Source organism: Cotesia glomerata, linkage group LG2, assembly GCF_020080835.1.
Source record: "Cotesia glomerata isolate CgM1 linkage group LG2, MPM_Cglom_v2.3, whole genome shotgun sequence".
Classification (NCBI taxonomy): Eukaryota; Metazoa; Arthropoda; class Insecta; order Hymenoptera; family Braconidae; genus Cotesia; species Cotesia glomerata.
In genome coordinates this window covers 30,213,872-30,226,073 of record NC_058159.1, presented here as the reverse complement: position 1 = coordinate 30,226,073, position 12,202 = coordinate 30,213,872, and the positions used below count along the sequence as shown (strand labels likewise).

The following is a 12,202-nucleotide window of genomic DNA, read 5'->3' as shown; positions in this document are numbered from 1 at the left end:
AATAATTCAAAAGGACATTAAATATGCCATGATAAAAACAATAATTATAACAACAATTATAATAATGGGAGATAGTAGTCAGCACTAATGGTCTGTAGGTTAATTTTTATGATTGCATGCTCGAAGGAGAATATGCGCGATCGAAGGCCATAAATTAATGAAGCACTGAGCAAATTGTAATTAATAAATTCTCCCGTTAATATAACGCACATTCTCATTGATATTAACGTAAATGTTGAATAATATCGATCCGCCGCAAAACATCCACGTGAAATTGAATTACAGAGATAATAATAATTATAATTAATTAGTGAGCGAAATGTCAAATGATGTTTGAACGTCTCGCATTGCCACTTTTAATTTATAACATATATAATATAATACAATGGATGGATCCACATATAACTCAATGTGTGGTGTACTGGAGCGCAACCTTGAATTAATGATAACACAAGCGTAAATTAATTTAACCGTACATACATAACCGCTTACACCCAAACCATTAATAAATAAACCGTTGTATTGCATTTGTTGACTCATCAACGTCAACACACTCAACCCAGGGTGCTACGTTTAGTTTAATTCACATCCACATCCACCTCCATCATCCACAGTATCCCGAATAGAATCCGGGTCCCGCCGGCGGACTTTCTCTCTCTTTTCTCATCAGCGGATAAAAGGCATTAAAATATAAATTTTATAACCAACCGAATTACCAGTGAAAAATGCCGAGGAAGAATTAAAGAGGGTGCCTTATTTTTATGTCCCACATATTTCATCCACTTAACGTCGTACATCCTCTGTATACATTTTAGCTCAGCTCACTGTCTTTGTCTGCCGAGGATCGATACACATATATGCGATGTACATACAAATACTGGATATTCTAACCGCGACCCTTACCTCGACTCTTCCTCAAAGGGAATACCAAGGATTAGGGCAGGACCAAGATCTGAGCAGAGCAAAGCGAGCAAATGTGATTCGTGGCCTTGCCCAACACCGGGATACATTACACGAGGGTTGTAGATTTTACATTCAGGGTTGCAAATTATTTATTTTATTTTTTTTTTTTTTTGGTTAATATAAAATTAATGGTTGTAATTATTTAATTTATTCATTTTGTTCAATTTACAGTGGATTTCATTTTAATTAATAATTTTTTAAAACACTAATTATATTATTAATTACTGTAAAGTGCATCAATAGGAGTTTTTTAATTATCCATTTTTTCAAAGATATTCATAATTAAATTTTATCAGTTATTAATTTTTTTTTAATATATATTAATAAAATATTTTCAATAATTAAATTTTTGAAGAATGAATTGTTAATATTTTTTAATTAATAATTTTTTATAAAATTAACAATTAAAATTTTGTAATTATTAATTTTTTTTTATAATATTTTCATTAATTAAATTTTATAAAAAATTTATTAATTAATTATTTATCAATAGAACTTTTAATTGAATTTTTAAAAAAATTAACTAAATTATTAATTACAAATCATCCATTAAAACCCAACTAATCAACCAAAAAACTCTTTTAACCCACAAAAAAAAACTAATCAACTCAAACAATTCCAAAAACTTTTCTTCACATCTTTACAATTTGTACTCCACCCTCTTGTACTTCTACAAACTCCCAGAAGATAAGAGCCAAGTCTCCGGAAATTACCCTCGGTATTCCTTGATACCCTGGTCCTTGTCCCGATCCGCATCCGGCCTATCTGGGAATAGAAACACTCACCCTCGAACCCTCAAGAAACGACAAACTGGATAGTTTTCTCCCCTGCCGGCTAGATAGATCCTAGATACCGGGACTAAACTAACCTCGTTATGCACCTAGATATTACCGAGCGCTCATACACCCATACATACATACACAAGTATATGTAGATGCATACCTGATATTACGGAACACTCGACACACTCGGTATGTCCCTATAACATTACGCAAACAAAAAATACAAACATCGTCACCAGTACAAACAATTTCTTATGTCGAAAATAAACATAAAAGGCGAGTATCATAACAGAGATAATAATGGGAATAGCGATGCTTAGGTAGCACGGGGACTCCAGACAGAAAATGTGTATATAATAATACATGTTGCAAATTGATTGTCACGTAAAAAAAGCATTAATGCCAGGGAAGAGACTGATAAAAATAAATGCAGTTTTTTGAACACATTTGTCAGCGATGGAGATACTTTCAGGAAGATTATTACGACTGGGACTGGGAGAATGGACAAGCGAAGATAAAAAAAGTTAAAGAGAGAAAAGAGTGAGCACCTGCTGTCGTCGGCCATAAAAGTTTCAGAAACGACACACGACTAGTCTCATTACCCGGACGCACGTACCACGTCCTGCAGTAAAAAATAAAAAGTATAAAATAATAAAAAACAAAGTATGTGCGATGTAGAGCAGCCGAGGTACATTGTCATACATATGTATGTGTGATATGTGATATGCGAGGTAGTTTGTATGTATTACCGTCGATTTACACAGAGAGATATGTTATCGGTGGTTTATTCATGCACCCAAGGGGATGACTTTTCGCAATCGATTATCATTATTATTATTATTATTATTATCATTCGGTCCGCGGAAACCCCGCTCAGCAAAGGAGAAAGGATGCGTGCCTCGACACGCTCGTAAAATCAGCTTGATCTGGTCTCTGTAGAATGTGTGCCGGGAATAGAGCGGAGCATCATGGAGGACGAATGAGCACGCACACAAATAACTATCGGGATTGCTTGTGGAGCTTCTAATCGAATCGAGTGTGGCTTTCGTGCGATAATTCTCCGACTGGGCTGTATCGGGTTCGAGTCCGGCTCCGGATCGGTTGCGTGTCCGGGTAATTTCAGGCTGCATCATCCTCCTCAATCCTCTTCTTCTCTCATTCTCTCCCCGTATAATTATCGACTCGTCGGGCAAGCAAACGCGTTCGCATTCTTCGAGGATATCATCTGCATAGCTCTTTGCGTTCCCCGCCGTCTGAGCCCAGCTCAACTTTGCTTCGACAGTCCTTTCGCTGGAGATGTATTTGTATGTGTGTGTGGTTTATTTCGCGGGGATATTCTGAGGCACTGTCAGTTGAGGTAATCGGTGAGAGGTTATTGTTTCCTTGTTAAATTATTGTGATGTTGGGATTTTGATATTTTAATTATTTGGCTCTTGAATTATTATTATTTTTTTTTTTTATTTAAAGAAATAAAAATATTGTGACTCCTCTTTTTATATAAGACAAATTTATTCATCAAGAATTTTTGTGTTTAAGTTAATTATTTTTTTTTTAATGTAAAAAATTTATTAATTGTTTATAAATTAATTTATTTAAAAATTATTAATTTATTAAGTTTTACCATTTAAAAAAAAAATAAATTTATTGATAATTAATAATTTTTTTAATTTACAAAATATTCTCTAATTAGTTATTGTCACTTTTTATTATTAATTTTTATTATAAAAAATAATTAATTTAGTTAAAATAAATTGAAATTCTTTTTATATATTTAAACTACGGGTTGATAAAAAGTGTCAAAATAAAATTTCTACTTTCACTTTCAATTCAAGGCTTCAAATAAATATTAACAGTAAATGGATCATGTTAATGAACAATTAAAAAAAAATTAATTATTAATTAACTGTCTATAAATTTTATTTAATAGAAGATTCATTAAATAAAAATCTGTTAACTCACCCGGCATTAAAAAATCACATCAACAGTAGCCAAAGCTTATTAAACTTGACCAAATCCTTCCATGAGGGTAACATCTGAAAGTACAACCTGCCCCTTACCTCGATTGTTCATAACCACACAGTCCGAAGCTAAATCCTCTTAGGACTAATTGTTCAACCGAAATCATTTGCCCGAAGCTTATAAATCCTCTCTACGTACTATACGCAGGCGATCCTAGCTGCTAAATGCAAGCAAGAGCATCAGACCATAAGAGTCTAAAGCGAGGATCACTAAAAGCGATCCAGTATCTCAGAAATTCAAACACATTCCTAAAGTTGAGTTCCTTCTTTATTAATGTGTCATCTCACCAGCTCAAATTCTGTCGCGAGTTTATACGAGCAATAAACACGGGGAGCAAACTATTCCGAGGCGAAGTTTGGAGCTCCCTAAAAGACTTCTTGACTCGTAGGAAGCTCCAGTGGATGTAAAATTCAAAGCTAGCGCGGTTTTTTATCGTCATCAAAGAGCTCGCAATAAACCAAATGATATTTGACAGTGGAACGGAGAAAGGGAGGGGACAGGGGCGAAGGGTGCAGATCTGAAGCGGACTATTGGCGTTTCCATTACCCTGTCATTGACCCGTTGTCTCTGTGCTCACTTGCCGGGCTTAGGGTGGTAGCAATGAGCCAAACGGACGTCGCCTGAGGGCGTATATTAAACGGACGACATGAGAGATGAGAGAGGAGTTTATAGACCGAAGGAGGAGAGGAGCTGCATGCAATAGAGAAGTAGAGGTGCACACAATGCTCGGCTAATGGATGACACAGACGCCACCGGTTAGAGAGACCTCCTGCGATGTTGCCACTTGAATAAACATCAATTTGATATCGTGCAATATCAACCGAGTGCCGACGACACACGGACCGTGGTGAGCAACCAGACCTTCAACCATACATCTCTATCTCTATCTTTATTTATATGTGCACCGTGTGTAGACCGCGGCTGTATATTACTCGGCATCAGCAACTGTGCACACACATCAGAGAAAGATCGACGTGGCCCAAGGCAGCTCGCCACCTGCGCCTCAACGCACGCTTATTATGCACCAAGAATTCGCAGACGATGCCAATAAGTGTGCCCCTTTTTCTTTATCCACTTTATCCACTTTCGGTTGGATTTTACCTCCAAGATACACGCCTGAAAATTCGAGTTTGCTTTTGTGGATATGGATGAAAAAATAGTTTAGAATTTTGTTGTAAATTTCTATCTTGATTCAAAATTTTTATAACTCTTTATTGGAAAAAATTATAATTTTTAGATAGAGATTTAAAAAATCGCTATTCAAGGATTTAATCCCAATAAATACACTTTAAAAAAAATTAATTTGATTCAAGAAAATAAAATCTTAAGCCTAGAACATAATTTGATTATCTTAAATCAAGAAAAAAATTTTTAATCAAGATAATTTTACTTTAAAAAAAAAATTTTCTTCTTGATTAAAAAATATCAAATTATTCATGAAAATTAAGTTAGCCGACATTTAAAAATTAGAAAAAAATTTTTTTTTTTATTGGAAAAAAGACTACAAAAAAAAGGAAAAAAAATTGTCATTTGTTAAAAACTTGAAAAACTTCAAGTGCAATTTTTAAAAAATATTTTTTTGTTCTAATTTAATTATTAAAAAAAATTAAAATCGTCGGCTAACTTAAGTATCACAAATTATTCAAAAATGTGTTCTTGGTTTAAGATTTCTTCTTTTGGATTAACTATTAAGTTGATTAAGTTTTTTTTAAGTGTATTTGATTGTCTTTAAGCAAGGTAAAAATTAAAAAACCAAGAAAAAAAATTCTTTAATCAATAAAATCGACTTTCTTTAAAGAGTTCTCAGTTCAAAAATATTTTTCTTAAATCAAGTTAATTTTTTTTCCTATACACGAAACGCGAGTTCGAGTTTCGCGACTGAAACGATTCCATCGGGTCTCATTCCTCCTGTCGTTCTCATCCGCCGCCCCCTGGCATCTTTCCAATTTCGATAATCTCACGGGCGCTGTTGCGGCCCGTTATTGGCCTCGTTACTCACTTTGGAATCCGTGGAAAGCCTCGATTACCGACACACACTTTTTCCTTTTCGTTGCATTCCATTATTATTATTATTATTATCCTGCTCCTGGTCATTATTATAATTATAATCATAATTATTATGATAGCGAGCATTGTTATCATCGCTTCCGAGCAGTTGATAGTATTATGTATTATTTATCTACATAAAGTCGGGGTAAGCGCATTGGGTTTTTAATTTCATTATACTAATACTAATGCTAATATTAATACACACAACTTTCGGCTTAAAATGAGTATTTTAAAACGTATAGAGTAATTTTCTAGCATATGGCCCGGTGGCTTATCTTGTTCGTAAATTTGCAACGGGGCGAACCCGTCATTTCCACCTCCGGACTTGGGTTACCATCCGATCCTACGGGTACTTGATAACAACGCTATCGCTCCATGCGGGCGCTCTATTTAAACCTCCGCGCTGCGGGAAAAATCTAAAATTATATAGATTAGTCTATCACTAAAATCGACGAGGATTTTTTTTTTAAATTCGAACAATTAATATTAAAATTTGACCCCCCCCCCCCCCCCCCAAACCGTAAATTTTCATTCTTTATTTAAATAATATGAAAAAAAATATTTTCAAACGAAAATTTTATATCTCTTCCTACAAGCAAATTACCAACACGGAAAAAAAAGGTGATGCAAAATTTGTATCACTTTAGACGCTAATTTTGTATCTAATGTATTATAACCTATACTTTACTATACTATGATACAGCACTTTCTATACTAGTGAACCGAATATAGCATCACCTGACGTAAAATTTATATCACTTTTTTTTTTCGTGAAAAAATGTTGCATATATTTTCTTCAAAAAACTAAATGTTATACAAAAAAGGTCTCTTATAATTTTTCGATAAATTTTATTTTTAAAAAATTATGCAAATTTAAAAAGGCAGATTTTAAATTGCCACAGTTTCTTTAATTTTTGAGTTTAACTTCAAATAACTTTTAATAAATTAAATTTATCAAAAAATCATGAGACCTTTTTTACTAAAAATGTATGACACTTTCCGGTACGTTGCTTGTAAGACAAGATATAAAATTATAAAGTTTAATAAAATTTCCTCTCATGTTAAATAAAAAATTCAAATTTTAAGTGTCTTTATTTTGGGATTTAATAAAATTATAACAATCTATAACGATGTATAATATATAATTCATCTGCATTTACATCCACATCGGCTCTCTCAATATTGAACTACACAGATAGCTACTCGCAATACTTACCCTGAACTTCCTTCAGCTAGTTACCAAATTGCTTAAAGTGAACAAGGGGACAGAGGAACGCCGATCGAATTTCCTCGAGGGCGACACAGCTTAACTTTCCAGTGTAGGTATACAATCCACTCAACAAATGTAACTACGTATGTATGTAATATAAAGTACAGCAGGAACCTCGTCCAGATGCCGAGCAGTTTTTCTCCCTTTACATACTTTATGTAGACTTTATATAACAAAACTCCTGTTCGCTTCTGCTCGAAAGACGCCGTCCTATTCCTCCCGGGATTCTACAAGGAAAGTGTTTTCACACTCACGCCAGATGAGCGAATGGTAACACTTAAACTACTTCAAGACGTACACACACTTGTGCACATTATATCCTATACTAACCAGACCCCATAAGATCCGACAGAGAGTATTTGCCGTCCCAAATCATCTCGACACAACAACCAGACAGGCACGAGCACGCGCAGGCAGGACGCCACCAGTTAAACTTATAGTTATACTTGTTTTTTTTTGGGCAGACGTTCTCCTGTGTTTATATTATTTTGTCTCTCTTGCGACGAAAACAGCTGTCCTCGCTTTGTGCGCTAGTGCTGTTATGTATGTAGAGTAATATCGATACTATTTTTTACTCTCCCATCCGAAATCGAGAGAGATTGGACGAGAGTTCCGCAAATGGCCTTTGATCGCGATGAAATACCACTTTACGAGAAAGTTTGGTAATATTTGCCCGTGTGTATCGTCCTCGAGTTTATCCAGAAGCTCAAGGAAGTTCACCACTCAACTCTATCGCTTTATTCGCTTTATACGTTTACATATAGCGTACTCAAATATATGTGGGTAATATATGTATAAGCAAAAGCTTAGAACCAAAGCTGTAACTAAACTCCTAATATATATGTACATATATGCATAGATGTATTTCAACGGCGGATCTCTGACGTCGTTATAAAGTTTTAACTTTTTCCGCAAGGGACATTTAATTATAAACACCAGAGTTTATTAATATTCAAGTATCACACTCAGTATGGTGATAAAATATTTTTCTAAGGATTATGATTTAATGAATTTTTATTAATTCATTTTATAAGGTTTGATAGTGAATTGTTAATAGTGAAAAAATATTTATTTTACTACCTTGGGTGTAATCGAATTTTTTAGCGCCAAAATTGGAGGATGATTATTTTACATAGTTAGGCATGATATTTTAATTGTAGAAAGGAACTTTATTTAAATTGCAGTGATTATCAAAAGTATGATTACTTTCTAAAACTCAAATAACATAAGAAAGGCTTTTTTAATACATATAAAAGTAATCAAAGTGAAAATAAAATCTTAGACTAAATAAATTGATAAATTGTTTCTAAATAAGTGAATTTTTTGACAGTTAATAATTTCTTCTATCAGTTCAAGTTGATACTTTACAAAATTACTAAAATTACTCCTTTAATTGACAAAAATAACTTTAACTCACAATAATCTGACCATTAAATATAATGAAGAGAAGATTGGATTTCTATCAGCTGTAACTTTTATAAGCGCGACCCTTTTCGAGCGAACAAAGTTTTTTTTAACGTTGATCAATACACCTATTGCATACTTATCACTCACAGATCATACATTTTCATTAAAATTTTTAAATTTATAGTTTCCAAATTTAGAGTAACAGCTCAATATCACCCGAGAAACTGATTATTAAATTAGTCAAACCTTTTAATAACGCAAAACAGGTTGGTTATCTTTAACTTATCGTAATTCATTAAATAATTTTTTAAAAATTGTAAAAATACCTTTCCGAGGCTCCTTAATGGACTGATTAACGATAAACTTTGAATCACTAGATAAAAATATTCAGCAATCAATATCAAGCTATAAATACAGGCGAGTGTTCTAAAATTGTCAATTAATCTACCGCTTCACTTGCTTTGTCAATACTTCTATTTTCTCTCCTCAAATAAGTAATCAGAACAAGCATCAACAATTCATACTAGATTGTGAATAGAAGTTGTGAATAAATAAAACAATCGAAGGATCTGATCAGCCAGTTCCAATAATTTGGATAAGAAAGCTATCGAAAATAATTCCTCAGTCAATTGTCGATTGCAGTACAATAAAAATTTTTAAAACATTAGTTTTTTTATCATTTAAGTTGAATATAATTCTAACTAAATCTTGAACATTGACTTTGTCTGACTCCAATGAAAAAATTTAAAGCCAAAAGAACAACACAAAACAGAGACAAGCAGCAACTACAACTACAACAACATATATTTCCGTACAAAAGTGATTTATTACTTTCATCAAGTTTCCTTTATATACTCTAGCGCTGTAAATTGTGTGATATGAAGCTTCGGTGAAATAATGCTTTAATGAAATTTTCAGTTCTTGTTATAAGGAAGAACAAGAAATGCGGAAAGTTAACACACTGACTGAGATTCACCAGTGAATTAAGAGAGAACTAAGCCCGTGAAGCAGAGCAAGAAACCTCTTGGACTTCCACTGAGATATCTTCGAGGACGAGCTTAACCTTTGCTCCGCCGCCGCACATATAGCAGAGACGCAAAAAGTCATGAGAAACTGAACTAGTGGAGAAGCTCGAACTTCCTGCTCCAGATTCCCGCACTCGCATGCGACGCCAAAAGAGAAGAAGCCCTTTAAAAAAGCGACCAGGCTTTACAGTCTTATCCAGTGGACACTTGGACTCCTTTATTTCGCCTCAAGATACCGCGGTAAGTTCCAGAGGCTCACTTGCTCCCAAGCTCCCGATAGTGCAATGGATATAATAATAGTGGTAGCTCGAAGTGAGACCAAAAGTTGCTGGTTGCGAGATCCAGAGATCGGGAAGAAAAATAAAGGAGATATCCAGTTTAACTTGTAAACCATACGACTTAGAGGAACTTGCCACGACTGCAAATGAATTCTGGTTCTTCTATTCTTTCCTTTTTACCCCAAAGCGATTCTATTTCTTCCTACTGTACCGATCTAATCTCCGCGAAAGGATTCTTCCAAGACGGCCTATATGCACGCGAGCTTCTTCAGATTCTTGATAACACTCACTCCAAAGATCGGATCGGGCTCAAAGAGAGAGAGAGTCCTTGTGAGAAAAAGTAAATTTTCGAGTTATCACCGAAGGATTTGCCATCAACTAAGTACCTAGCGCCTCCTCCAATCAAATATTGATATCTGATATCTTATTCCTCACGGGAGTTTTTTTTATCACGCAAAGCTGAAGGAGTTAGCTGCCAAAAGGAATATTTTATTTAGGTTGCTTTATCTTCAGCTCAAACTTTTGAAACTAAATCACATACATTTAATCCTTAGAGGAAAATTTCAGATTTTCATCAACTATTCACCAGTAACAGTTAATAGTTGATATTCTTGTGTGGTTTCGATTAAAAACGACATCCTGCACTTTTAGTTTTTGAATGATTAATTCAGCTGGAAAGTTACTTAGTGTGACATCTTGCTGTTCTATTTTGAATGATCATTTAATATTTGTGATTTTATTTTTGAAAATTCGATCCGAACAAAAACAGTTTCACTGTAAAAAAATCGCGCCAAGTCCACGTTCATAAGACTATTAAGAAAAAAAAATTTGTTTTTTTCTTTACAAAAATATATAAAATAAAAAAATTAAAAAATCCAAGTAACCGATATGATTGTTTATGATTTTCGGAAATTAAAAAAAATTTTGTTACAAATTTAAAAATTAAAAAAAAAGTTTGGAACGTATTTAGTGTGCGCGGTTGCAAAATTTGAAAAAATTGAAATACACAATGACGCACACTAAATACGTTCCAAACTTTTTTTTTCATTTTTAAATTTGTAAAAAAATTTTTTTTAATTTCCGAAAATCATAAACAATTATATCGGTTACTTGATTTTAATTTTTTATTTTATATCTTTTTGTAAAGAAAAAAAAAATTTTTTTTTTTCTTAATAGTCTTATGAACGTGGACTTGGCGCGATTTTTTTACAGTGAAACTGTTTTTGTTCGGATTTTAATATTTTTTGTAATTATAATAAAAATTTACAATTGGTACCAACTTAATCAAATCTCGCGTTGGTTGCATTTTTTATAGCAAACTATCCCCTTGAAACTACAGTTTATGTAAAAATAATTCCAGTGCACCCTGGCGGGTGTAGATGCAAGCTGTGAAATATCTATTTTTAACTGTAGTTTCCCATCTAATGAAGGATTACTATGCATTCTCGAATTATTTAGTCTGTGGCAGATCACTTTGCCCATCGAAAAAAAAGTCAGGATCGAAATTTTTGCGTTGCTATAGTTTGTGCTGATTAAATTTAATAATTTCAAGTAGATTAATTGTTATAAGTGAATATAATTAATTAATAACAGTCAAATAAAGTATGAATTACTGTTATAATATACAATTTAGGAAAAAAAAGTACCGTAGAATTAAATAAAATTTTGCAACCTCGAAATACCGTTCTGCTTACAGTAAACACAGCCGGTAGTCTGGCGCTCCGTTTACAGCAGATTTGAACGGAACTTGGCGCCAGATTCTACCGAATCTGTGGATTTATCTGGAGTTTTTGAACTTTTATGATGTTGATTAATTTATTAACACTGGAAGATACTTTCCACTTCTACAAGCCATTTAATAAATTTGATTAGTATTAAAATGCTTGTGAATTTTTGATGTCATAAAATGGGTTCAGATTCTATTGCTATTTCCGACAGCTCGAATATTTTAAATAAATTATTGTGTCAAATTAAAAGTGACATTACACGGACGGTAAATTTTTAATATACGTGAAATTAAATTCGCAATTTTTGACAAATTGGATGTCGTTTGAAATTATTTTAACAATACAAGTTTATATTATAGCAATTACAATTACATAAATTTATAAATCGCTGCAGTGCTTTCAGGGAGTCGTGCTCTACTTTCAGAAAATAACTATTTATTTTTATGAATTTAATCACCGGGATGAATGGAAGATTGAAATTTATTTTTAAAATATTTTCATTTTTAAATTTGAGTTACTTTTTAGGCAACTGCATTTATTTTTATAAAGAAAGAAATAGATTTTATTAATTTTCTAGATAAAAACCAATGTGTGTCAGTACTTTTAAAATAATTCATTTATAGTAACCGCAAAAATTTCAACTGGTTCATTTTTTTATTAAATTTAAGCGAAAATCGATAAC

The 12,202-nt window shown here is 33.1% G+C and overlaps 1 protein-coding gene across 3 annotated transcripts in view; it reads left to right on the top strand.

The window, feature by feature from the left end:
- Positions 1-12,202, top strand: part of LOC123259543 (protein rhomboid) — a 184,955-nt gene that overhangs the window by 140,889 nt on the left and 31,864 nt on the right. The window lies entirely within an intron of this gene.